General features: G+C 41.6%; 1 long non-coding RNA gene across 1 annotated transcript; it reads right to left on the bottom strand.

Moving 5' to 3' along the window:
- Positions 1-807: 807 nt before the first annotated feature.
- On the bottom strand, positions 808-5,248 carry LOC138107386 (uncharacterized). The gene is made up of 3 exons (XR_011149471.1): positions 5,083-5,248; positions 3,774-3,798; positions 808-984 (listed from the first exon to the last, which is right to left on the bottom strand). It is a non-coding gene; the product is annotated as an uncharacterized lncRNA (long non-coding RNA).
- Positions 5,249-5,744: the final 496 nt, after the last annotated feature.

Raw genomic sequence — 5,744 nt, 5'->3', positions numbered from 1 at the left:
AAGTGCCTGAGCTGCTTCCCAACCTCCAGGCCAACGACCAGTTTCCAAACCTGTTTTAATTTGCTGGGCAGAGCCTTAAATCCCAATGAGGAAGTATATGGTTGCTCTGTAAATTCCTTGCTGGAAATAAAGTGATGGACATGAATAAACTGTGCTCTGTGGACATGAATAAACTGTGCTCTATGTCACAGACTACACAGCAGGGAAAAAAAGCCAGGATTTGGGTATTATAGGAAATGTCTCTCTGCCTTGGGTTGGGGTGGACTTGCCCCACCAACACTGAGCAATGTACAAGCAGCTGCCTGGTGGCAACTCAAGTCACAGCGTGGTAATCAGCCCTCATACCTCAGGGCCAGGTTCTGCATTGCACAGGCTGAAGGCTCTCTGAGACATATGACCCACAAAAGACAGCTGCCTTTTTTTCAATAAATGACTTTGGCAAGAGGTACTTTTTCACAAAACAAAATTCCTTGCAACATAATAATAATAATAATAATAATAATAATAATAATAATAATAATAATAATAATAATAATAATAATAATAATAATAATTTTCTTATTTTGTGAAAGTGTTGAGCTGCTTAATTGTTTTTCATCCAATATTTTGACATAGTCTTACCAAAATAGCTATTAAAATGTTTACCTGCTAAAATCTCAGTCTGTGATAAATCAATGGAAAAGACATCGAGACACTGTGACAACATCTTCACAAGAAAGCACAAAGAATAATAAACAAAGAATAATAAACAATGAATGCTAATTTAAGAGAAATCAGAAAATTTAATTTGTTTTTAAATGTTTGGAATTTTAAAACTTTGCTCCTAACAACAATGTTGTTTTTCAGCCAGTTTTTCTCAGACGTGCTTTCAGGAGTTATCCACGTGCTCACTGTTTGCTGTTGGCTTCAAAGATTATAATCTCATTCAAGCAGAGACTCATCTTCTCCCATGTTTGCGAAGCACTTGCACAACTCTGAGTGTCACTGGAGTTAGAAGCAACAGACCCATCAACACAAAGATCAAGCAGAAGATAAAAAGAAGAAAAAGTCTTTACATGGCATTTGAGTGAAAACATGCTTCCAGAAAGGAAAGATGGATAGTATAATCCAAGATTCACACAGTGATCCAGTTTAGTGTCGCAGGAACACTAAATTGTATGGGGAGAAGCACACAAGCACTGTGCCCATATCTGTGCCTGTGTGGCAGCACTGTGAGTGCACAGCCCTGAGCCAGCCTTCCCCTGCTTAGTGTGGGCACACAGCCCCAGGCAGGTGGCTGGGCAGGCTCAGGACGACTAACATTACCTAGACCCCCCCCACTGCTGTAGTTTTTTCTCTCCCTCTACCTGTGCTAAGCTGTTTAGAGCCTCAATATCATGTATGGTTTGCTCACTGAAAAAAAAAACAAAAGCAAAAAAGAAAGAGATTGCCTGTTATAATGCACTTACTGCAGGAGGGTTTGACCTGTGCGTGAACTGAAGGGGGTGACGGCTAAGGAATATATACACAAAACCTACATCTGGGACATTTGTGAAGCTGTTTGTACCTTTTCTGAAATATTTCAGGGCTTCCAAAGTGAAAAAGGTTAAAACACTGGTAACAAGAAGCATTTATATGGCTCAGTGTTGTGTCATGTATCAAAGATTTGCCAAGAAGTCCTAAGCCATATAAGTGCCATACTTCACTTGGATTAATACAACCTCTGTCTCACAGGGGTTAGAAGGCAGTACAGGTATCTCAGCACATTGCTGCAATACGCTGGGCAGCCATAAACTACTGTTTAAAAGGGGAAGGATTGGATGAAGAAAGCTATGCAACTTACTTGAGGTCAGAAAAATACCTGTGGTGGAGACAGTCTCCCAATACCGCCCTGATGAGCCATGCACTCACACACCCTATCTCCCCTGTGTGTCTATGTAACATGCAGAGGGAGGAGAGAGGTCAGCAAAGCACCCAGCAAATGGGGAGAATACATTGATAGCTGCTCTTAAAATTAAACTATGGGTACTGGAAAACAATGCTTACAATTTGGTGACAACTTCCTCAAGTCTCTGAACCCCTTCATAGACATCATCCCTAGCCTGACTTTTTAAACCTGATGGTAAACAGGCAGGAGAGCTCAGTTCTTTACTTCATGGTTGTTAGTGAGATCCAGCACATACAGATCCCTCCTACCCCTCCTGATCATTTGTCAGATATATTGATGTCTTATCTACTACTCAGAGCAGAAAGCATCCAAATGTCATTAAAGCCTGCCCCTACTGTCCAGGGACACCTGTTTAATGGAGCAGGTCACAAGGGCAGAGGGAGCTTTTAGACATTCAGGGTGAACAACTGAAACAGCACCAACTGGCAGGAGACAAATTTCAACTTGGGGAATAAGATGCACAGAATGGGATATAGCTACCCAGACAAAGAGGACAGACACGAGATAAAACTAATGGTTTCAGCAGAAATTATGGAGCAAAAGACCAGAGGTCCCTTGGTTGGGGCCACCAGGGCAGAGGTTTTGCAGCTGGTGGGTACAGTGTTCCCCAACCCCTGACTCATGGCAAGGACCCGGGGTTAAAAAAAGCTTATTGAGGAGAGACTACAAACAATTTCCATCCTGCTTTCTCCTCCACCATGTTATGGCCTCCTCACCCAAGGAGCTGCATTGCTTCCTGCAATGCTGTTTGAACGTGTATTCATATTCCCAAGTTCAGTAAGCTGACAGAAACAACCTGTCTTTTGGCAGAGGGTTTTTTTCTTTTTTGGAAATTTCCCAGTGCTGTCCTGAGTGCGGCTGCCTTTCAAAAGCACGAACTCTTGAGTGCAAAGGACTGGATTATATCCACTGCAACCTGTCATTGCTAAGTGCAGTTGACCTCCTTCACTCACTCTAATTCCAAAACACGCATCCTGTTGTGGAGTACTAAATATTTTTTTGGCACATAGTGTGTAACAGATAGGTTATATAGATTAAAAAACCCCCAGACAAACATTCAGCTCTTCCTGGAGAGGTTTGGCATGTGATGAGTCTGTCACATGTCAGTTATTCAAAACAAACCCAACAAACAAGGGCCAAGGTGGAACAAAGATTACTTGATTCAGGGGACTCACCAATTCATGACTGAAATCTGTAGCAGTAACAGTGTGGAGGAGATGCCATTTCAGCCTCCTTTTCAGCATGTCCGTGTCCAGATGGAACTTCATAGGCTTCCCGCAAGCACAGGGACTTTCCCTTCCCACCTTCCTACAATCTCTGCTTCTTCTTCTTCTTCTTCCCTGACATGTAACCCTCCTCATTATTCTTCACTTTGTCATTATTTTTCTCCCTTCCCTGCCTGACCTCTGCCTCCATGCTGTGCTCTCCTGCTGGGCCCCTGCTTCCATGATCCCTGCTGTGTGCAGCAGATAGAAAAACAACGGGTGGGAAAACCCTACAAGCAGAGGGGAATGACTGTGGACTGACTGCTAAGGAAAATGGAAGAGGTCATCTGTGGTCTTGCAAGCTGCCTCTTTCACTTTAAGGAGAACTTTGGATTGAATAAAGACAGGACCTCCTAGGAGACTATTTCCAGGTGAGACTCCTCATGCTTGCTGAAGATACTGTTTTGTCAAGCTGTATCATATCCTGAATGATGCCAACAGACTTCAGTTGTTGGGAGTAGCAACCAGGGTCCTGAAGGCTGACACTGCTCTCCATTTGTCACTGAGGTGCTGGGGATCACCAGGAATTGCTACTACTGAAAAAACATCACAAGAACAAAGCCCCCAAAATTGTGACTCACCTTGCTCAGAAGTGTAGGGAACACACTAGTGGATATAAAGAGAAAATAAATAAGATTTTAAATTGGAGTCATCATGCTTCTGCCAAAACCTTTGTCTGATTTGCTTAATGTGTGTGTATTTTCCTTTGGATGAATGTAGCCATACCCTTCTTAAAATTTTCCTGCATAAAATGAAGGCATAATATGCAATACAGCAGGTTGGAAAGATATTGAAGATATTTACTACATTCTGCTTATGTATATGGTGTTTGTTTAACCATCTTTACTCACAATAATTAATTGTTGCATTGCAATTGTCTTTAGCACCAAATAAAAGGTGTTCTGTACTTCTTTACCAATGTATTTTTAAGCCACTCTGTGCTTAAAACAAGTTTGTAACCTGCAGGCTCAAGTATTGTGGAGACTCATGCACATGAATTATTCATAAACTAAGGAACCATGGCTATTAACGAAAGTAAAACTACTTGAAAAAGAAAAGTAGCTCACGCTTCAATTTTGTTCAGGAATTGACCTTAATTTGCTCTTCAGATCTAGGCTGCCTTATTAGGAAGCTTCCTTGTCTGTTTTTTATTCACTTTATATAGGTAGGAAACAGATAAAAAAGGTCTCCAAACTCTATAAATCTTCTAAGTTAGACTGAACTTTCATGACAGCTGTAATACTGTGGACAGCATCTTAAACCAAAGGGTTTCCCTGCCTCCCCCACTGCCCCAACATTCAGTACTTTCTGTATGGCTGTGAGGAGGCAGACAAGATGACTCAAATGCCATTAATGTTTACAAGATGGGTCTGTGAAGCCTTAAATCAATGAGGCTCAGCTGTCATCCTGTGCATTTGCATTTGTAGTGAAAAAGCAAATCCCTGTTAATTCCTTGATTTTTCTTAAACAGAGAGAAAGCAGAGAATATTTTAAAGAGCAGTGAAACAGAACTCAGCTGTCACATTCACAAAGTGCCATACATTCATCTTGCTCTTAAGAGCTGTAAGGAAAAAATTTTGTAAGAGCAAAGCTTTCCCTGCTTACAAAGTAAACAGCGAAATATAAACTGGATTACCTGTCATATCAGGAATATGTCACTGTTTTTTCAGGGTGTTCAGATATTTTATTCCAGAAAACCTTCACCAATTTCACTGGATTCAAGGTCCCTATTATTTGCTATAGGCTAGAAAAATTTAGAAAAAGGACAGCTCTTACAAAGTTAAAAATTTGATAGTTGCAGTTGTGACTTTCGCATTTTAAAGTAAAAAATAAACAAAAACAATTTTGAAGCTTGTTTGCTTTGTTTTGAGTAATCTACCATCTTCTTACCATGTGAGGTGGCTGTAGCACCACAGAGTAAGACTCACTGCAGTCACAGGTTGCAGCATGAAGACTCACTCCCTTCTCTCAGAACGGGCAGTTCATTAGCAGCCAGTTTATCAACCTTATCACAGGCTGTGAGCCCTCTGAATTTTTCATTATCTCCTCCCCTTAAGAGCACAAAACCCATAATTTTTTCTACACAAGCAACAGACCATGGAATTCAAGGGAAGAAAAGTAAATTTTGGACTTTGATCAATGCCTTTGATGCAGTTCAAGAAATTTCACACATTGAGACACATCCCTGCATCTCCAATCCAAAACTCTCTTAGTTTCAGACTGGGAAGAGTATTCCTCACTATCCTCTCCAGGCTGCCCCTCAGCTGAGGACACATTTTCTATGCAGAAGGCACAGAGAGGCCCAACTCTCCATAGCTCTGGGCATGTGCCATTTTGCATCTTCACCTGGGTTGTGTGGGTGAAGCATTGTCTGTATCATCTCCTTCAGATTAAGAAACCCAAATTCTTTATTATCTCTGTTGTCTCAGGAAGCACTTGTAAACATTGCAGGACACAGGAATGCAGCCTGGCATTCTTCTGTACCTTGTCGAGATGTCCTGGCCACTAAGCTCTGACAACAGCTCCACTGCCACTGCCTGTCCTGCATCCCT

This window comes from Aphelocoma coerulescens, chromosome 3 (genome assembly GCF_041296385.1).
Source record: "Aphelocoma coerulescens isolate FSJ_1873_10779 chromosome 3, UR_Acoe_1.0, whole genome shotgun sequence".
Classification (NCBI taxonomy): Eukaryota; Metazoa; Chordata; class Aves; order Passeriformes; family Corvidae; genus Aphelocoma; species Aphelocoma coerulescens.
This window is presented reverse-complemented; position numbering and strand designations above follow the sequence as displayed.